The sequence below is a fragment of the Triticum urartu genome, chromosome 5 (genome assembly GCF_003073215.2).
Source record: "Triticum urartu cultivar G1812 chromosome 5, Tu2.1, whole genome shotgun sequence".
Taxonomy (NCBI): domain Eukaryota; kingdom Viridiplantae; phylum Streptophyta; class Magnoliopsida; order Poales; family Poaceae; genus Triticum; species Triticum urartu.
In genome coordinates this window covers 95104242-95127482 of record NC_053026.1, presented here as the reverse complement: position 1 = coordinate 95127482, position 23241 = coordinate 95104242, and positions in this window count along the sequence as shown.

The window sequence follows — 23241 nt, the reverse complement described above, 5'->3', positions numbered from 1 at the left end:
TTGTGCTCAAGTGCTAGAAGAAGAATGCATTAGAATTTTTGGCACTAAATATTTGAATGATGAGCATGATTGCAATGTTGTTAGTATGAATTCCTTCAATATCTATGATGCTAATGATATGCAAAGCCACAAGCTTGGGGAAGCTATGTTTGATGAAGATGATATTTTTGTCCCCCAAGTTTTGATGAGCAAATTTATTATTATGAAAGCATGCCTCCTATTTATGATGATTATATTGATGAAAGTGGATTTGGAGAGGTCATGACTTTATTTTGTGATGAATCCACTATTCCGGAAGAGGTTCCAATTGATTATGAGAACAAAGTTGCTATCTATGATGATCATTGTGATGACTTGTATGCTATAAAGAATAATGATATCCATGAAACTTTTCATCATGATTTTAGTTTTCAATTGGATTATACCTCACATGATAGTTATTTTGTTGAGTTTGCTCCCACTATCATTCATGAGAAGAATTTTGCTTATGCGGAGAGTAGTAAATTTTCTATGATTGTAGATCATGAAAAGAATGCTTTATGTGCTGGTAATATTGTTGAATTAATTCATGATGCTACTAAAAATTATTATGAGGGAGGAATATATGCTTGTAGGAATTGCAATAATAACAAGTTTCCTCTCTATGTGCTTAAAATTTTGAAGTTATGATTGTTTTACCTTCCTATGCAAGTTGATTCTCGTTCTCACAAGTTGTTTGCTCACAAAATCCCTATGCATATGAAGTGGGTTAGGCTTAAATGTGCTAGTCATATTCTTCATGATGCTCTCTTTATGTTTCAATTCTTATCCTTTATGTGAGCATCATTGTCATCATCATGCCTAGCTAGGGGTGTTAAACGATAGCGGTTGTTGGGAGGCAACCCAACTTTATTTTTGTTCCTTGCTTTTTGCTCCTGTTTAGCAATAAATAATTTATCTAGCCTCTGTTATTATTGAGTTTTTATGTTTTAATTAGTTTTTGTGCCAAGTAGAACCGTTGGGAAGACTTGGGGAAAGTCTTGTTGATCATGCTGTATAAAACAGAAACTTTAGTGCTCACGAGAATTGATGCCATTTTTATTTGGAGAGTGCTATTTAGTTAATTCTTTTTGAATATGATTAATAGACAAATTAATCACGTCCATCAATTTATTTTAGAATTTTTGGGGTTCCCGAAGTTTGCGTTAGCTACAGATTACTAAAGACTGTTCTGTTTTTGACAGATTCTGTTTTCGTGTGTTGTTTGCTTATTTTGATGAATCTATGGCTAGTAAAATAGTTTATAAACCATAGAGAAGTTGGAATACAGTAGGTTTAACACCAATATAAATAAATAATGAGTTCATTACAGTACCTTGCAGTGGTGTTTTGTTTTCTTTCGCTAACGGAGCTCACGAGTTTTCTGTTAAGTTTTGTGTTGTGAAGTTTTCAAGTTTTGGGTAAAGATTCGATGGACTATGGAATAAGGAGTGGCAAGATCCTAAGCTTGGGGATGCCCAAGGCAACCCAAGGTAATATTCAAGGACAACCAAAAGCCTAAGCTTGGGGATTCCCCGGAAGGCATCCCCTCTTTTGTCTTCGTTCATCGGTAACTTTACTTGGAGCTATATTTTTATTTACCACATGATATGTGTTTTTCTTGGAGCGTCGCTTTATTTTATTTAGTTTTACTTGCTGTTTGAATAAAATACCAAGATCTGAAATTCTTAAATGTTAGAGAGTCTTCACATAGTTGCATAATTATTCGACTACTCATTGATCTTCACTTATATCTTTCGGAGTAGTTTGTCATTTGCTCTAGTGCTTCACTTATATCCTTTTAGAGCACGGTGGTGGTTTTATTTTATAGAAATAGATGAAATCTCATTCTTCACTTATATTATTTTGAGAGTCTTAAATAGCATGGTAATTTGATTAAAATCCTAATATGCTAGGTGTTCAAGATTAATAATAAAATTTTCTTAAGAGTGTTTTGAATACTAAGAGAAGTTTGATGCTTGATGATTGTTTTGAGATATGGAGGTAATAATATCAAAGTCATGCTAGTTGAGTAGTTGTGAATTTGAGGAATACTTGTGTTGAAGTTTGCAAGTCCTGTAGCATGCACATATGGTAAACGTTGTGTACCAAATTTGAAACATGAGGTGTTATTTGACTGTCTTCCTTATGAGTGGCGGTCGGGGACGAGCGATGGTCTTTTCCTACCAATCTATCCCCCTAGGAGCATGCGCATAGTACCGAGGTTTTTGATGACTTGTAGATTTTTGTAATAGGTATGTGAGTTCTTTATGACTAATGTTGAGTCCATGGATTATACGCACTCTCACCCTTCCATCCTTGCTAGCCTCTTCGGTACCGTGCATTGCCCTTTCTCACATTGAGAGTTGGCGCAAACTTCGCCGGTGCATCCAAACCCCGTGATATGATACATTCTTTCACACATAAACCTCCTTATATCTTCCTCAAAACAACCACCATACCTGCCTATTATGGCATTTCCATAGCCATTCCGAGATATATTGCCATCCAACTTTCCACCATTCCGTTTATTATGACACGCTTCATCATTGTCATATTGCTTTGCATGATCATGTAGTTGACATCGTATTTGTGGCAAAGCCACCTCTCATAATTCTTTCATACATGTCACTCATGCATCATTGCACATCCCGGTACACCGCCGGAGGCATTCATATAGGGTCATACTTTGTTCTAGTATCGAGTTGTAATCATTGAGTTGTAAATAAATAGAAGTGTGATGATCATCATTTTCTAGAGCATTGTCCCAAGTGAGGAATAAAAAAAGAGAAAGGCCATAAAAAAGAGAAGGCCCAAAAAAGAAAAGAAAAGGGCCATAAAAAAGAGAAGGCCCAAAAAATGAAAAAAAATATGAAAATGAGAGAAAAAGAGAGAAGGGACAATGCTACTATCCTTTGCCACACTTGTGCTTCAAAGTAGCACCATAATCCTCATGATAGAGAGTCTCTTGTTTTGTCACTTTCATATACTAGTGGGAATTTTCATTATAGAACTTGGCTTGTATATTCCAACAATGGGCCTCCTCAAGTGCCCTAGGTCTTCGTGAGCAAGCAAGTTGGATGCACACCCACTTAGTTTCTTTTGTTGAGATTTCATACATTTATAGCTCTAGTGCATCTGTTGCATGGCAATCCCTACTCCTTACATTAACATCAATCGATGGGCATCTCCATAGCTCATAGATTAGCCTCGTTGATGTGAGACTTTCTCCTTTTTGTCTTCTCCACATAACCCCCTCATTATTCTATTCCACCCATAGTGCTATGTCCGTGGCTCGTGCTCATATATTGCGTGAAAGTTTATGGGTTTGAGATCACTAAAGTATGATACAATTGCTTAGCTTGTCATCGGGGTTGTGCATGAGGAGAGCATTCTTGTGTGACGAAAATGGAGCATGACTAAACTATATGATTTTGTAGGGATGAACTTTCTTTGGGCATGTTATTTTGAGAAGACATAATTGCTTAGTTAGTATGCTTGAAGTATTATTATTTTTATGCCAATATGAACTTTTATCTTGAATCTTTTGGATCTGAATATTCATGCCACAATTAAGAAGAATTACATTGAAATTATGCCAAGTAGCACTCCGCATCAAAAATTCTGTTTTTATCATTTACCTACTCAAGGACGAGCAGGAATTAAGCTTGGGGATGCTGATACGTCTCCAACATATCTATAATTTTTGATTGTTCCATGCTATATTATCTAATAATTTGGATGTTTATGGGCTTTATTATACACTTTTATATCATTTTTGGGACTAACCTATTAACCCAGAGCCCAGTGCCAGTTTCTGTTTTTACCTTGTTTTAGGGTTTCGAAGAAAAGGAAAATCAAACGGAGTCCAATAGACCTGAAACTTCACGGAACTCATTTTTGGAAGGAAAGAAGCCCAGAAGACTTGGAGTGCATGTCAGGGGAACTACGAGGAGGCCACGAGGCAGGGGGGCGCGCCCACCCCCTGGGCGCGCCCTCCACCCTCGTGGGCCCCTGGTGCCCCCCTGACGTACTTCTTCCACCTATATATCTCCATATACCCTAAAAACATCTGAGAGCACAATAGATCCGGAGTTCCTCCGCTAGAAGCCTCTGTAGCGACCAAAAACCAATCTAGACCCATTCCGGCACCCTGTCGGAGGGGGCAGTCCCTCTCCGGAGGCCATCTTCATCATCCCGGTGCTCTCCGTGACAAGGAGGGAGTAGTTCTCTCTCGGGGCTGAGGGTATGTACCAGTAGCTATGTGTTTGATCTCTCTCTCTCTCGTGTTCTTGAGATGATATGATCTTGATGTATCGCGAGCTTTTCTATTATATTTGGATCCTATGATGTTTCTTCCCCCCTCTATTCTCTTGTAATGAATTGAGTTTCCCCTTTGAAGTTATCTTATCGAATTGAGTCTTTAAAGATTTGAGAACACTTGATGTATGTCTTGTCGTGCGTATCTGTGGTGACAATGGGATACCACGTGATTCACTCGATGTATGTTTTGGTGATCAACTTGCGGGTTCCGCCCATGAACCTATGCATAGGGGTTGGCACACGTTTTCGTCGTGATTCTCTGGTAGAAACTTTGGGGCACTCTTTGAGATTCTATGTGTTGGTTGAATAGATGAATCTGAGATTGTGTGATTCATATCGTATAATCATACCCACGGATACTTGAGGTGACATTGGAGTATCTAGGTGACATTAGGGTTTTGGTTGATTTGTGTCTTAAGGTGTTATTCTAGTATGAACTCTAGGGTTGTTTGTGACACTTATAGGAATAGCTCAATGGATTGATTGGAAAGAATAACTTTGAGGAGGTTTTGTACCCTACCATAATCTCTTCGTTTGTTCTCCGCTATTAGTGACTTTGGAGTGACTCTTTGTTGCATGTTGAGGGATAGTTATGTGATCCAATTATGTTAGTATTGTTGAGGGAACTTGCACTAGCGAAAGTATGAACCCTAGGCCTTGTTTCTACGCATTGCAATACCGTTTACGCTCACTTTTATCATTAGTTACCTTGCTGTTTTTATATTTTCAGATTACAAAAACCTTTATCTACCATCCATATACCACTTGTATCACCATCTCTTCGCCGAACTAGTGCACCTATTCAATTTACCATTGTATTGGGTGTGTTGGGGACACAAGAGACTCTTTGTTATTTGGTTGCAGGGTTGCTTGAGAGAGACCATCTTCATCCTACGCCTCCTACAGATTGATAAACCTTAGGTCATCCACTTGAGGGAAATTTGCTACTGTCCTACAAACATCTGCACTTGGAGGCCCAGCGACGTCTACAAGAAGAAGGTTGTGTAGTAGACATCACCCTCCCGAGTCGAGCCTCAGCGAGGGCAAAGGTATAAAGATTGTTTGCACGTCAAGGGGGGACTCCTGAGCATCAAGACTCAGGAGCCTAATTGGTCACGTAGCCCCTCACTCCTTGGTCCGTCCTGGTCTCCGGTCGGCCCAACGGCGGTTGAGGTATGCGCGGGGCCTGGCTCTGCCGACGTAGAACATCAACCTATCCTCGCGTACTCTCCCTGTAAGCTGTTTGCGCGTTAAGGGGGACTCCTGAGCATCGCGACTCAGGAGCCTAACTGGTCACGTAGCCCCTCACTCCTTGGTTCGTCCTGGTCTCCGGTCGGCCCAATGATGGTTGAGGTATGCGCGGGGCTGGGCTCTGCCGACGCAGAACACAAAGCAAATAGGAAAAAAATCACAAAGTCTCGAAGCAAATATTACAATGCATATTTTTCTCACAATGTCAAATGAAAGTTTAATGCCTCCACGAGGCCTGATGCATATTGCAGGAATGAAATAGGAAAGCAGCCGCAGATCACCCCTGGACACCGTCATCGCCTGCAGAAGGTGCTCCTCCCTTGGTAGCGTCGCCTTCACCCGCATCGCCAGCTGCAGGATCAGTGGCATCACCGGTCGAGGGCGCGAGGACAAAGTCGCGGAACTTCTTCAGCAGGGCCTCCACCTGACCTTTCACGACTGCAGTGGCGGTGGCACAATGGTCATCAGCTACAGGCTCCAGCAGCTCGTCGAGATGAGCATTGGGGTCACGAAGGTACAGATGGCTGAAGACGCACATCAGCACAGCTGAAGAAAGGACACGAGCCTCTGCCTCAGCCATGGGACCGATGCCCTCCACGACTTCCTCAAGCGCCTTCACCAAGTGGGGAAGCAGCTGAGTAGGGCCATCTTCGTCGGTGGTCAGCGGCTTCTCTAGGCCCTTCTCGTATAGTGACTTTAGCTCCACGCTGGACCTCTTCTCAAGAAGCGAGAAGGCCACGCGGTCTTCGGCCAGGACCTTCGCCTTGGCATCGAGCTCGGCCTCCCTCGCCTTCGCCTTCTACTCCAGCCCCTCTAGTCGACTGTGCTCTGTGGCTTGCGCCTTCGTCAGCTCCCCCAGCTCGGCATCGCGGCCCTTGATGGCGTCCTCTCGAGCCTTCATCTCCCCCTCCCTCGCTTCGCGGTCAAGTGCTTATTTTGCACGCTCGTCGCGCAGCCTCTTCAGCTCGACCTCTAGCTCTCGCCAGCGGTCGTGGGCGGCCTCGGCGTCCTTCAGCGCCGCCTCACAATCGGCTGCATCTCTAACAGCGCCCTGCTTCTCCTTCTCGGAGGCCGCCGTGGCCTGGCTCAGCGACGCTTGAACTGCCGAGTCGGAGTGAAGCCAGCCCGAGGCCAGCTCCAGGCGCCCGGCCACTAGGTGCGGGTCCACGCCTAGGAGGTCTTCCCGCAGCTTAGCCATCCCCGAGAAGACATGCTCCAAGACTGTGGGGGAGATAGAAGAACTTGGGGCTGGAGGCGCGGCAGGAGAAGGAGGCGATGTCGTTACCAAAACCTGGAAGATCAAGAGCTCCGGAGCCCTTGGGACCTCATCAGCAGAGCCGGGTGCCGGCACTTCCAGAGCCAGCGGGGCCACGGGGGCTGGTTCATCCTACCGATGCTCCTCTTGTCCTCGCGAGGGCGACTGGGCTGGGGAGGTGCGGGTGCTATCGCCTCTCTTCTCGTAAAGGGGGGCACGGCCGCGGCATCCCCTTCCTCTTCTTCACTGAAGACGCCGGCCTGATCAACCAAAGGCGAATGTCAGAAAATAGCAAGTACAAGCAGGAACAAGACGAAGCTCGAAGCACTTACTGATCCACTGCGACATAGTCCACATTCCACTTGGTGAGCCTGAAACCAGAAAGCGTCGGGGCCTGAGGAGTGGGCACACGGGCTCCGGGAGGAGAAGACGGCGCAGCAAAAGGGCTGGAGCCGGCCCTAGGCGGTACCACGTCGGAGGCAGCATCTCGAGAGACCAGCAACGATCTACCCCTTGGATGAGGGGCAGCTCCCTCGCCTCCTGGCGGGCGTCGACCTCGGCGTCGTCTGGTAGGGTGCGGAGGATGTTGGCCTTACTCAAGGGGGAGTTCTCCCCCAGCCCCTCGGGGATCTCCTCTGAGTCCTCCTCCTCCTCTTCCTCCCCGTGGGACTCGTCAGAAGACACCTCCACCAGCTTCGGCGTTGTGGAGGCCCCAGCGAGCGTCGGAGGCACCAGCCCGCATGCATAAAAGGTCGGCCTGGAGGCAACGAATTGCTCCCAGTCCTTGCAATGGAACAAAGGAAGAAAGGCGCTCGGCGGGTACTCTTGGTTCTCCCCAACCAAGAGGCGCAGAAATGCAGTCAGCTCATCATCAGGCAGGGCCACTAGGCTCAGACGAACCTTGTCTTCTTCATCTCCAAGCTTCCACAAAGGGCGTGTGCGCGCCTGGAGTGGAGCAATGCGCAGCGTCAAGAATTCCCTCAGGAGCATAACCCCCGTCACCTTGGCCGCCTTCGCATTGCTCGGCTTCAAATCGGTCTTCATCTACTCCAACACCGACGACGCCCGCTCGTCGGTGAGCTCTACACGAGACCACCCCTTGTCCGACTGGGGCGCCTCCGTCGGCAATTCCAAGCATGGATGGACGCACTTGGCACTCATCATGACCCATTTGACCCATGTGGCCCTAACTCATCATGACCCACTTGGTACCTTGCGCGGAGCCATTGGTCGCTGATGCGGAGCGAGGTTGAAGCGGATCTGGAAGTTCCGGCAGCAAGGAGTGAGAAAGGGGATCTGGAGCAAGGCGAGGAAGAAGCAATGAAGACAAGCACTGTCCATGCCAGCCTTTTTGTCAAGTCGAGCAGTTGTTGAGGCAGCGTGGGGAAGTGGAGATGCCCACGTCCAATCAAACGCCACGTGTCAACCTTGGCCACAGGCTTTTGGGTCCCGCGGCGCTCCGCGCTTGACCCTTTGGCTTCGCCTCGAAGCCAAGCCCGAGTGCGCCTTGGGCCCGGGGGCTACTGTCGATGTTCTGGGAACGGGTGTCCCCAGACTTGCATGCCTGCGACCCGCGGTGTGACTGAGCTAGCAGGCCCGTATGGCCCATCTTCATCGACAAGGCATTCAAGACCCTCGCGAGGGGCCAAGCCTCGCGAGGCGGATGACGCAAGACCTCCTCAGGAGCGGCCTCGCCAGGCAGGCTCGCGAGGGGAAGAGAGATCAAGGCAAGGCAAACCTTGCAAGGTCCTCGTGACGTGAGCCATGATGATCGAGACCAGGCGGGCGCCAACGCGCGCAGTGTCCTCCCTTCCTCTTTGGTGCCAAGGTGGCAAGCGCAAGCGCGGAGTACCAAGGCATCAAGCAAAGGTTTCCATATTGGTGCAACGAGACCAAGACCAGAAGGACGGCAAGACGGAGGTCACCATGGAGCCCAGGACGGCGTCACCACCAGAGCCTTTGGCAGGCGAAGACCGCTTTTGTCAAGATAAGCTGTACTGGTTGTCCCCTTTCAAATTGGTCGTTGTTGGCTCCCTTCCCACTCAATATTTGGGGAGAGGACCAGGGCCTATGTTAGTAGAAGTAGCCACCACAGCAGAGGGAACGAACAACGAAAAGAGAGCACAAGAGCACCTCAACCTCAGGAGGTTGTTCTTCCCCTTGTACTGTTCATCATCAGCCCAAGAGGCAATCCACCACCACACTGGAGTAGGGTATTACACCACAATGGTGGCCCAAACCAGTATAAATCTTGTGTCTTTGTATTGTGAGTTTGTCTAGTTCGTCCGCAAGATCTTAGAGAGCTAGGGCGTGGATCGACAGGGAGAAAACCTTCATGCGCACCCTGGTGTTCGAACCTTAAGGGTTTTGCCGGAACCTGTGATCCGACAGGTATTTCCCTCAGTTATGAAACCAAGGTATCGAACCAAGCAACACAATGTAAACAGCACCTGCACACAAACAACAACACCTCGCAACCCGACGAGTTAAAGGGGTTGCCAATCCCTTCCGGGGTACGGCGCCTCAAGATAGGCAAGCGGACGTGAGGTAAATTGTAGTAGATTGATAGATCGAATGCCAAATAAAATAAATAAAGATAAAACACACCAAGGTATTTTTGTATTTTTTGGTTTAATATATCTGAATAAAAATGCAAAGGAAAAATAGACCGCAAGGCAAATATATGAGAAAGAAGACCCAGGGGGCGTAGGTTTCACTAGTGGCTTCTCTCGAAAAAAATAGCAAACGGTGGGAAAACAAATTATTGTTGGGCAGATAGAACTTCAAATAATTATGACAATATCCAGGCAATGATCATTACATAGGCATCACGTCCAAGATTAGAAGACCGACTCCTCCCTACATCTACTACTATTACTCCACACATCGACCGCTATCCAGCATGCATCTAGTGTATTAAGTTCACTAAAAACGGAGTAATGCAATAATAACGATGACATGATGTCGACAAGATCCGTTTATCTATATGGCGGTAGATATAGATCTTGTCTTTTTATCCTTAGTAGCAATGATACATACGTGTCATTTCCCTTTCTGTCACTGGGATCGAGCATCGTAAGATCGAACCCACTACCGGGCACCTCTTCCCATTACAAGATAAATAGATCAAGTTGGCCGAACAAAACCCAAATATCGGAGAAGAAATACGAGGCTATAAAAGATCATGCATATAAGAGATCAAAGAAACTCAAATAACTTTCATGGATATAAAAAGATATGACTGATCATAAACTCGAATTTCATCAGATCCGAACAAACACACCGCAAAAGAGTTACATCATATGGATCTCCAAGAGACCATTATATTGAGAATTCAGAGAGAGGGAGAGAGGGAGAGAGAGAGAGAGAGAGAGAAATCCATCTAGCTACTAACTATGGACCCGAAGGTCTACAAGGAACTACTCATGCATCATCGGAGAGGCACCAATGGAAGTGGTGAACCCCTCCGTGATGGTGTCTAGATTGGATCTAGTGGTTCTGGACTCTGCGGCAGCTGGATGAATATTTCGCCAACTCCCCTAGGGTTCTAGTATTTTGAGGGTATTTATAAAGCAAAGAGGCGGTCCGGGAGGCACCCAACATGGGCACAACCCACCAGGGCACGCCGGGGCCTCCTGGCGTGCCCTAGTGGGTTTTCCCCTCCTCAGGACTCCCCCCAGGTGCAACCAGGGCCCATCTGCTTCCTTTTGGCCCATAAAAAATCATCGTGAAGTTTTGTGGCAGGTGGACTCCGTTTGATATTGATTTCCTGTGATGTAAAAACATGGGAAAACAGCAAATGACACTTGGCACTATGTCAATAGGTTAGTAAAAATGATATAAAATGACTATAAAATGATTATAAAACATCCAAGATTGATAATAAAACAGCATGGAACAATCAAAAATTATAGATACGTTGGAGACATATCAGCAATGTGACTAATGAGTTAGTTGCGGGATGATGTATTACAGAATGAGTAAAGAGACTTGTCAGTAATGAGATTGAACTAGGTATGAAGATACCGACGATCGAATCTCGGGCAAGTAACATACCGATGACAAAGGGAATAACATATGTTGTCATTACGGTACAACCGGTAAAGATCTTCATAGAATATGTGGGAACCAATATGAGCATCCAGGTTCCGCTGTTGGTTATTGACCGGAGAGGTCTCTCGGTCATGTCTACATAGTTCTCGAACTCGTAGGGTCCGCACGCTTAACGTTGGATAACAATTTTGTCTTATATGAGTTATGTGATTTGGTGACCGAATGTTGTTCGGAGACCCGAATGAGATCATGGACATGACGAGGAGTCTCGAAATGGTCGAGAGGTAAAGATTTATATTTAGGACGACAGTATTCGGACACCGGAAGTGTTTCGGAGAGTATCGGGTACATATTGGACTACTGGAGGGGTTACCGGAACCCCCGGGGGTTAATGGGCCAAATGGGAAAGGGCACACCAGGACACAAGGGGCTGGCGCACCCCTCCTAGGCCGTCGGCCAAGTGGGAGAAGGAAAGGGGGGAGTCGGCCTCCCCCTTCCTTTCCTCTCCCCCATCTTCCTTTTCCCTCCCGGTAAATATGGTAGGGGACCGAATTGGAATAGGACCCCCAAGTAGGATTCCTCCTACTTGGGGTGGCCAAGGCAGCTCTCCTCCCCCTCCCACCTATATATACATGGGAGGGGCGCCTAGAACACACACCAACAATTGTTAGCCGTGTGCGGCGCCCCCCTCCACAGTTTACGCCTCTGGTCATATCTTTGTAGTGCTTAGGCGAAGCCCTGCGCGGATCACTTCACCATCACCGCAACCACGCCGTCGTGCTGATGGAACTCTTCCTCGACACTTTGATGGATCAAGAGTTCGAGGGATGTCATCGAGCTGAACATGTTCAGAACTCGGAGGTGTCGTACGTTCGGTGCTTGCTCTAACTTGGCAGCGTGATATGTGGTTGCATGTTGCGTATGGTGTCTAGATTGTAATTCTTCCAATCTGGTTAAACTGCATGTGCTAGTCTTCTTAGCTTATACATTATACCTGTTAATGTGACATGCCTTCCTGTATTTAGTACACAGTACATCTGTCTATTAAGCATGTCCTTACATAAAACTATTGTTTTTTTGTATCCCGCATCAATCAACATGATGAGACACCTTTAGTATATGCAATGCGATATTAGTTGCATCTTTCATATGATTTATAGCATGCGCTGCTTCTAATTTGTTGAAATTCCATTTATGATGGGACGCTTTTAACTTGGCAGAGTCATATTGGTTGCATCTTTCATGTGGTGTCTAGCTTGCATTGCTTCTTATTTGCTGGAATGGTTTCTGCTTAGTTTACACAAACAGTTGTGAACATGCCATGCCGTCCTATTTTTCATACATATTCCATCCTGGTATCATGTGTTTGCCTTACATCAAAGTAGTGATTGTCAGTATCATGCATGAATGAGTTCTGAAGAGAGAACTTTATTGCTTTTTCTTGTCGGTTTTACTTGACAATTCAAAATCAATAAAGCGGAAGGAAGTTAGCAAGGCAGGGGATAAAGGTGCTCCTTCCGAACGGAGGGCCTCTACAGTTTCTACTCCTCCACACCCCCAAGATGATTTCCAAGACAACACATGCATAGACACTCAACAAAGCTGTGTTTGTGATGAGCACGTCTCCCCTAGTGCAGCATCACCGGTGCTCCCTCTAACTTGGCACTATTATATGTGGTTGCATGTTATGTGTGATGTCTAGCTTGTATTGCCTCTAATTTTGTTGAATTCCATCTGCTTACTTTACACATTATACTTGAATAAGACACGTGTTCCTGTTTCTAGAACATACAATATCTGTCTATCACACCATGTTCTTACATCAAATTACTACTGTTGTGTAACCTGCAACAATCACTTATCATAAGACACGTTTGACTTCGAAGTGTGATATAGGTTACATCTCACATTCTTTTCTAGCTTGTACTACTAATTTGTTGAAATGACAATTATGACGAGACAGTTTTAACTTGGTAGAGTGATATTCATTGCATCTTTCATATGGTGTCCAGCTTTCATTGCTTCTAATTTGTTGAAATGCCTTCTCCTTAGTTTACACATCATAAGCTGTGAATATGCAATGCTGTGAATATGCAATGGCACTAATGACGAGAGACCTCTAACATGGTAGTGTGATGTTGTTTACATCTTGCATATGATTTATTTCTTGTACTGCTTCACATTTGTTTAAACTCCATTTATGATGAGACACTATTAACTTGGCAGAATGATATTTGTAGCATCTTTCATATGGTGTCTATCTTCCATTGCATTGCTTCTAATTTGGTGAAATGTCTTCTTCTTAGTTTACACATCATAGTTATGGTTATCTCTTCCGTCTTGTTTTTCATACATATTACATCCTCCTATCATATGGTTGTCTAACATCAAAGTTCAGTTCATCTGCATCACGCATCAATTTGTTCTGAAGAACTAAATTTTTATTCGTTTTTCTTGTCGGCTTGACTTAACATGGCACAGAGAAAGAGGAAGAAACAAAGAATGGCAGGAAATGAGAAGCGGATGAATCCTGCAGATTCTGCTGGTGCTGATGGTGTAATAGAAGGTCAAAGTCCAGCAGAAAATTCTACAAACACGGCATCCCATGCTACATGAGTTGCAAAAAAAGACAAACAGAAACAAATAGCTGCCACCAAACAAGCAGAGACAGCCCTAGTTCTTGCAACACCTACCACAGTACTACCAGTTGCACGACATACTCGTGCGTCAACTAAGCTAGCAGCACGTTCCCAAGCTCCCTTGCCACCTGATACTACTTCCCAAGCACTCTTGACACAAGACGAGTTGGCAATATCAGATGAACCTTGTGAGCTTCAACAGCAAGAAGGTAGTTGCTGGAGTCAAGTTACAGTTGCATGCTTCTTTATATGTAGTCTCACAGTTTGATGTACACTAACACTTCCTATGTTTGTTGTTGGACTAGCACCTAGGCACAAGAGGAAACAAACATCAGGGATAATGCTCGATAGGTTAACTAAATCTAGAGGAGGAAGAATGGAGATCCGTTTTGAGGCAGGTTTAAAAAGGCCACGTGATGCTACAGAGTCAGCCAAGTTAGTATCAGAGGCAGCGGTTGCTGTTAGGTGTCATGTACGTATCCTACCAACATGGATTCAGTACAGGAATGACAAAGACGAAACCCACTTCAACATCTTCCTCGGCCATTTATTTGTAAGTATGGTTATGTATGGAAACTAGTAATATCGTCTTGCTCTGTCCAATACTTTCTAGGTTGCTGATAATGAGACTCCCATAATTTTCAACAGATGAGGTTCAAGTTGGATAGCCAAGAGGATGCAACCAGACAAGCTTGCACCCATGTTTTCAAGTCTGCTCTGCCACAGTATCGGTATAACTTGAGGAAAACTCACTTTGAAGGCAAGGCTAACAGTGAACTTGCCCAAACATCTCCAGTGGAAAATATATCTGATGAAGACTGGAGAGGCCTCGTTAAACACTGGTCCGATCTGAAGTATCAGGTACATTATATATATGTCATCAGATCACATGTTGAAGTCCTATTTATGCATGTGCCACACAGATCTATCTTCTTGTAGGTGAAATGTTCAAAGAACAAGGCCAACCGTACGAAAGTGAAATTCCAACAGACGACAGGATCTCGTAGCTATATTGCACACTGCGATGCTCTTGTAATTAGCTCCTGTTTCACTCTTTTCGTTGTACCATATTATCAGATCTATATTGACTTGTTCCAAATGCAGAGGAAAGCCCGCAAGGACCAAAAAGTACCTAAACCAAATGCTGTGGAAATCTTCAAGGACTATCACACCAGCAAGAAGAAGGGCAAGAATACACTAGTCAAAGCCGATGTTGTAAGTCCTTAATCCTCATGCCTTTTAACTACTACTTACTCTGACTTGTGCCTTGAACTGCATGGTTTGCAGCCAATGTCTATTACCCTTTTCAATTTTATACACAATTGTCTTAGCGTATCATTGCACCTTACAAGGTTTAAAAGAGAGGAGTGATGTTCCTTTGATCTTGACCCGTAATCTAGTTCCGTGCTGGACTTGCCCACACAACGTTACAATTGCATGTTTGTCTGTTCTCAGTTGTTTTGTGATATGAATGACATCATACTATGCTTACCATATTATAAACTTCGTCTCTTTATCCTTAGCCCTCAATACAATGTGAAGAAATAGATAATACATTAGCGATGGTACATGGTCATATGTTTGGAACCTGGTTTTATTATGTACTTTGCAATAAAATACAACTAATATTTTACATGGGTTCACCAGAATAAGTTCTGTATATAGACCGAAGCTATTTTGTTTGGTTTTGCTGCCTCCTTAATATCTTCTGTTCTGGTACTACTAATGTAAAACCTCAACTTTTCAGCGAGCTATGGAAAAAATGGTGGAACCGCCACCTTCTGAAGGTGGCGAGGCAACTATAACCGCAATGTCAGCTCTTGCTGCAGTGGGTCGGTACCTTTCCACTAACAGTGCCAAAAGCATGTTCATGCGTAATACTAGGTTGGTTGTTAAGGCAATATCGTCCAAACTGCCTCATGATCAAGATATGCAAGCTCAAAGCAATGTTGTATCTGTGCTCCAGACACAAGTCCATTCCCTAACAGAGACCCTTTGTGAAACAAGGAGAAACATTACTCAATGTCGTCAAGACATGCATGGTTTTGAAACCAGACTATCGGACATTTGCTATGTTGTTCAGGAGCCTAGGGGAAATGAAGGCGAGGGTTATGGTGCTCCATCGGACAATACAGCATGAACATGTAACAGTCAGGTCAAATGAACTGAGCTTCTGAACTTCTGGTGGTGCATTTATCTGCTAGACTGTTAAGTTTTATGCCAACCATCCTTTTGTTATATAGTTGTAATTTGTTTTGGTCGATACAAAATTTATTCTTAACGTGCAGCCACCGCCTGAAGAAAACAGCAAGCCATTTTTGTATAGTGTAGGGTGTTCCCTATATTTGCACTGGTGGCGATCTTTGATGCCTAGTGGATGAATCTATGCAATCGCCTTAATAGCCTAGCGTTAGTTTTGGCTTTATTTATTTCCTAGTCTTCTTTTTCCCTGGTTTGCTAGTGGCCGCAACTACCATGGGCCATATACGGGCCGTAGGATCTATGGGTCTCCTACGGGCCGTCGATAAATGGTCCTGTAATCGGTGGGTCTCGGGCCGTCGGATAAATGGGTCTACATGGGCCATAATCGGGCGTAATTGGTATCGGCCCAGGCCGTTAACAGGCCGTAGGACAGGAAAGGCTTAATTCTGTCACAGGCATAACAGGTCGTTAATGGGCCAGAATATAGGACGGGCTGGAAACGGCTCAACGGGTTAACAGGCCAGAAACGGGACGACTCTTGCCATGGGCCGAATTCGGCCCATTAGGGTAACAGGCCAGTAACGGGCCGACTCTTTCCATGGGCTGGATTGGCCCATTAGTGGAACAGGCCAGTAACGGGCCGACTCTTGCCATGGGCCGAATTTGGCCCATTAGGGGAACAGGCCAGTAACGGACCGGAAGTAATCGAGGGCCGAAAAGGAGCCCAAGAACGTATGGGCCATTAATAGGCCAAAAGCTAACATGGGCTGGAAACGGCCCATGTAAATCACGGGCCGTTAACGGGTATAAAGAAAATTACTGTTCATCATGGGCTAGAGTCACCGTGGTCCTGTAATGGGCCGAAAGATACGAAGGCCTCATATGGGCCGAAAGACGTTGTGGGCCATACATGGCTGAAAGTTAAATGGGCTGGTATTATATTCGACGGCCCACATGACGTTGTTGAGCCGATTTCCTTTAGGGCCTAACAGGCCGTGAGTTAATGGGCCATAAAATGGGCTATTTGCGAAGAGGCCGTTAACAGGCTTTTCATGGGCCAGCCCGTTAACTTTTTACCAAGTCAAACGGGCTGGCTTTGTAAGCTAAATGGGCCACTGTTGGGCCGTGCCACGTGTCGACATATCATAGGCGCCTACCTGACCCACTGACGAGCTAACACGTGTTTCGTCCGGCCAATAAGAATTTTACACGTGGAAATATCCCATTGGCGGGGTTGTTAACGGGTTATCGGATCCAAAACCCGACCTGATAGCTTAACAGCTTCCGTTACGGTGGATGCCACGTGTCGGTCACCCTTGATGAAAGCACTTCTGTGACGCGTGATTTATCGTCATGGAAGTGGACACTTCCGTGACGATAATTTTGGTAATGTCATGGAACACTTCTACGACAGCACAGGTATGACTATCTTGATTCTATCATAAATTTGTCATGGATGTACATGCATGACAAAAAACGCGACCTACTGTGACAAACACGTATCATCACGGAAGTGTATTTTTTTTGTAGTGTAACCTAGCATGCATGCTATAACTTAGGGCGCCAGCGCTTCATTTATTTATGTGCAGGGTCTGCGCCTGGCTTTGTATAGAGGATTACATGCCTTGCCGACAAGGCTTATACAAAAGGTGGTTTGTCGGGAGGCCCGGCAACCGCGCCTTATGTCTAAAACTTGCGAATATGTTCGATGTTCCAGGAATTTCTCACTGGGACAGCATCTTCGGTCTCCAGGAGGACTGCGCCGGGCCTGGTGACACATATTATCTGATAAGGGCCTTCCCACTTTGGCGTCAACTTGTTGGATTTCTTGGCCGACTAAACGCGCCGAAGAACAAGGTCGCCTTCCTCAAAGCCTCGAGCATGAACCTTGCGACTATGGTAGCGGTGCAAGGCTTGCTGGTAGCGTGCTGCTCTCACAGCCGCCCGAAGACGATCTTCCTCAAGGAGCGTTGCGTCATCTTGCCGCAACTACTCTTGCTCAAGCTCATCATAAGCGAGCACTCGAGGTGACCCGTATATGAGTTCTGTGGGGAGAACTGCTTCTGCCCCATATACTAGGGCAAAGGGTGTCTGGCCGGTGGCTCGATTTGGCGTCGTCCTGATCGACAAAAGAACCGCCGACAACTCATCAATCCAGCGCCTTCCGCTCTTGTGTGGCCTGCCAAAAGTCTTCGTTCTCAGGCCTCGCAACACTTCAGCATTTTCCCTCTCCACCTAGCCGTTGCTCCGAGGGTGTGCCACGGAAGCAAAATAGACCTTGCTGCCGAGGTCTTGGATGTATTGCATGAAGGTGTGGCTTGTGAACTGCATGCCGTTGTCGGTGATGACCCTGTTTGGTACACCAAAACGGCAGACTAGCCCCTTGAAGAACTTGATGGCCGACTGTGCTATAACCTTCCTCAGTGCCTCCACCTCCGGCCATTTTGTGAAGTTGTCGATTGCAATGTACAAGTACTCAAAGCCCCTGACAGCGCGAGGCAAAGGTCCCAGTATGTCGAGCCCCTAGAACGAAAATGGCCAGGAGAGAAGGATTGTTTGAAGGGCTTGAGCTAGTTGATGAAGCATCTTCAAATGGAACTGGCACGCTTCGCACCTGGTACTAGTGTCGTCGCATCCTGGAGGGCGGTGGGCCAGAAGAAGCCTTGCCGAAATGCCTTGCCGGCAAGGGCCCTCGACCCTATGTGGGAGCCACATATGCCTCCATGTATCTCTGCCAATAGCTCCAGTCCTTCCTCCCGGGGGGTGCACTTCAATTTCACATCGTTCGGTCTTTTTCTGTACAGGGCGTCATCGACGAACTGGTGCAAGGCAGACCGACATGCTACTTTTTCCGCTTCTTCCTGCTCCTCAGGAAGTTCCCCTATCTAGAGGAAACAGACAGTATGATGTGCCCATGCCGGAGCCTGGGGCTCGATGGCAAGGACCAAAGGCATCTCTTTTGCCATGGGGGCAGCCGTCTCTACGGCCAGGGCTCGGCGCCCAGCCGAAGCCAGCTGCCCCTTGGCGGGCTCAGAATCTGCGGCAACACCCTTGCCGGCGGCCCCTGGGGGCTCGGCGGGAAAGTACTTGCCGGGGCCTGATTCCCTCCGCTTGTTCTGCTCCGTTGATGGTTCTTCAGATGGCTGAGTTAACCAAAGCAAAAAAGGTACCGGGTTCCACAGGTAGCTTGAATGCAGGGTGCTTTGACAGGTAGTCAGTGATATCGTTCTCCGCTCGGGGAACGTGCTCTGCTTGTATATCGTCGAAGTGCTCCTCCAGCTTCCTCACCTCATCTACGTAGGCCTCCATCAACGGACTCTGATAATCTTTGTTGACTTGTCTGACAACAAGCTGCAAATCACCCCTGACAATGAGCTTCTTCACCCTGAGGTCTACCACGATCCTGAGACCGGCAAGCAGCCCCTCGTACTCAGCTGTGTTGTTTATGGACATCTCCCTGGGAAAGTGCATCTGGATCACATACTTGAGGTGCTCTCCGGTGGGTGCGACAAGCAGCAGACCGGCACCGGCGCCTTGCAGCGAGAAAGCCCCATTAAAGTACATGATCCAGTCACGACTTGCTTCCTTGCCGGGGAGAGCGGTCTCCTGGATTTCTTTGTCGGGAGTTGAGGTCCATTCTGCAATGAACTTCGCCAAGACTCTGCTCTGCATTGTCGAAGTACTTTCAAACTTCAACCCAAAGCTTGACAACTCCAAGGCCCACTCAACAATCCTTTCGGTTGCATCTGGGTTGTGCAGTATCCGTTGGAACGGGAGGCGGGTGACGACAATGATCTCATGGGCATGGAAGTAATGACGCAGCTTCCTCGAGGCCATAAGGAGACCGAACAACAATTTCCGCACACCGGAGTACCTTGACCTGGCCCCCTGCAAGAGGGAGCTGACAAAGTAAACCGGGTGCTGCATCATCTTCTTCTTCTGCACCACTTCACTTGGCTACGCGGGGCCTGTCCCGATGGCGTCAGACTCTGTCGGGGGCCTCACCTTGCCAGCACCAGGCCCTACCGGGGAAATCTCCGACTTGCCATCCGTTGGTCCTGGCGTTGCCACTACCTCTTCGTTGACCTCCCTCTGCGCCACTAGTGCGATGCTGACCACTTGATTCGTTGCCGCCAGATACAGCAGCAACGGCTCTTGTGGTCTAGGCCCAACCAGTATTGGCGTAGAGGAAAGGTATTTCTTCAGATCCTGCAACGCCGCCTCGGCCTCTAGGCTCCACTCCATTGGGCCTGCCTTCTTCAAGATTTTGAAAAAGGGAAGGGCACGCTCAGTGGACTTGGAGATGAACCTGCTCATGGCGGCAACGCAGCCAGTGAGCCGGCGCACATCCTTGATCCACTTGTGTGCCTCAATCTGCTCAATAGCCTTGATCTTGTCTGGGTTTGCCTCGATCCCACGCTGCGACACAAAGAACCGAGGAGCTTTCCTGACGGGACGTCGAAGACACACTTCTGAGGGTTCAGCTTGAGGTTGATCTTGTGTAGGTTGGCAAACGTCTCTTCTATGTATTGTACAAGGGTCGCCTTGTCCTTGGTTTTGACCACTATGTCATCCATATAAGCTTCCATATTTCTATGTAGCTGTGGCTCAAAACCAATCTGGACCGCCCTTGCGAATGCCGAACCAACACTCTTCAACCCGAAAGGCATCCGTAAAAAGAAATATGTACCACATGGGGTGATAAATGTTGTCTTCTCTTCATCATCTCTTGTCATGAAGATCTGGTGGTATCCCGAGTAGGCGTCGAGGAATGACAACAGATCACACCCAGCCATGGAGTCAACAATCTGGTCGATGTGCGGCAATGGGAAGGGGTCCTTAGGACAAGCCTTATTGACATTTGTGTAGTCAATACACAACCTCCACTTCCCATTTGCCTTGCGCACCACCACCGGATTGGCCAACCACGTCGGATGGAGCACTCCTCTCACCAAACCTGCCGGTTCCAATTTCCTGATCTCCTTTGTGATGAATTCCTTTCATTCCAAAGCTTGCTTCTTGACCTTCTGCTTGACGGGTCGCGCATGGGGACAGACTGCAAGGTGGTGCTCAATCACTTCCCTGGGAACGTCGGGGATGTCCGATGCTTGCCACGCAAACACATCGACATTCGCCCGCGGGAAAGCGACGAGCGCGCTTTCCTATTTGCTATCGAGGGTGGAGCTTATGGTGAAAGCCCCTTCCGTGCCATCCGCCTTGACGTACACCCTGTTGGTCTCTGGTGGTGCAGCTCTGGATTTCTTGCTCTTGCCGGTAGAGCTCTCGGGCACGTCCTCGACGGTAGCACAACACTCTGAAGAGGTGCGCTTGCCGGAGTAGGTGCGAGAGGTCTTGCCGGTCTTCTTCTTCCCTCCCGGGGCTTCAACGGCAAGAGCAAGTGCCTTGGCGGCAGCTGCTCCAACTGTTTCTCAGTAGAGTTGGTCAGCGCAGATCAGCGCGTCCTTCTTGTCAGAGGGGACGGTGATTATGGTCATCGGCCCAGGCATCTTCAGCGTGTTGTAGGTGTAGTGCGACACCGCCATGAACTTGGCTAGTGTCGGGTGGCCGAGGATACCATTGTAGGGCAAGGGGATCTCGGCCACATCGAAGACGATCATTTCCGTCCTATAGTTCAAGTAACCTCCAAACGTCACGGGCAATGTGACCTTCCCCTTGGCTGGCTCCTTCCTGGATTGACCCCTTGAAACGTACCCGTTTCCTCGAGGTCTCCATCAGGAATTTGCAGCCTTTTGATCCTGACGGGCGAGATCAGGTTCAGGCCGGCCCCGTCGTCAACCAGCATCTTGTTCACCTTGAGGTTGCGTATCATTGGCGAGACCAACAACGGCAAACACCAGACTGTAGTCGTGCGGTTAGGGTGGTCCTCGGCGTCAAAGATGAGGGGCGTGCTGGACCACTTCAGTGGCTTCTGAGCGTCGAACAATGGCTCTGTTGCTATAATCTCACGTGCCCACTGCTTGTGCTGGCGGTGAGAAGTGTGCAGCGAGGCGCCACCGTCGACGCACATGGCCTCCGTAGCCTTCTGAAACTCTTGTTTGCCAGACTTGTCATCCTCGTCATGATCATCGTCTTCCTGCTTCTTGTCATGGCCCCGAGCAGGCCTCTCTTGCTGGTTATCCTTGCTGCGGCGGCCTCCTTGCCCGACACGCTTCTTGCCGGATCCTTCGGCACCATCCTGACCCTTCTCCTTGTCCCGCCTCTCATACTCGGCCTTTTGCTTTTCAGCAAGCAGCTCGACCTGTTGACAGTTCTGGAGGTCGTGGCCCTTTGTGCGGTGGATCTTGCAATACTGCTTGTCAGAGCCTCCTGGCTTGTCGGCGGCCGCCAAGGCCCAGCAGGCGGCGCACCCGGCAATCTCCTTGTCAGGGTCGTCTGCCTTGGCCTTCTTGGCGGCGCCGGTGTCATCGGATCCCTCGACGGCAAGCACGGCCTTGCCCTTGTGTTTCCTGTTGTGACGCCGGCTCTTCTTCGTCGGGGCGGCGGTGTCTTCATCAGTAGAGTCGGTTTCCACGTCAGCGTCGTCACCGGGGTACTTCCTTCCCTCTTCATCCCGGGCGCACCTATTGGCCAGAACATAAAGTTCAGCCACATCCTTAACATTGTTCATCGTCAGCTCTTCGCGCATCTTGCGGTTGCGCACATTCTGATGGAACACGCTAATCACGGCGGCAGGATGAACATCGGGGATATTGTACTGCACACGGCTGAATCTCGGGATGTACTTGCGCAGGGTTTCCCCTTCCTTCTGGGGAATGATATGCAAATCACTGGCCTGGCCATGAGCTTGGTGGCCTCCGGTGAAGGCACCAACGAACTCATGGTACAGATCCGACCAAGAAGAAACGGAATCCGCCGGCAAGTGTATCAACCAAGACATGACGTTGGGCTTCAGTGCCAACGGGAAGTAGTTGGCAAGCACCTTGTCGTCACGAGCTCCGGCAGCTTGCATCATGATGGTGTAGATACTGAGGAACTCTAACGGGTGGGTCTTGCCGTTGTACTTCTCGCTGACATCGGGCTTGAACGTGCGGTGGGACGGCCACTGGAGCTGTCGCAGCTCACGGGTAAAGGCTGGGCAACCCACCTCGTAAGGTAGGCCGCCAGAGCCCCCCGGTGATGGGTGGTCCATAGCGGGTCTCGCCCGCTTATCCGACTAGTGGCATGTCTCACGCGGCGCTCGATAGTGGCTCGAGCGTCTTCGTGGGCTCTCTCCCGAAGAACTTGGCGTTGATCGCGGTGGGTCCGGGGGTCGGACAACGCTATGGAAATGTTATCACCAGCGTCATTACGACGGACCAGCACCGGCGGCGGCTGGTGGGGGGAGGAGAGTGCACTATGGCTGCAGCTCCCCCGGTCCTTCCACCGCTAGCGCGTGGTGGCTCGACGGAGCGCCGGCCCGAGGGCCCTACCGGCCGTGGCTCGTCTTTGTTGGCGACGGCGACGAGGCTCCGGATGGTGGCTCTCCACTCGTCGAGCTTC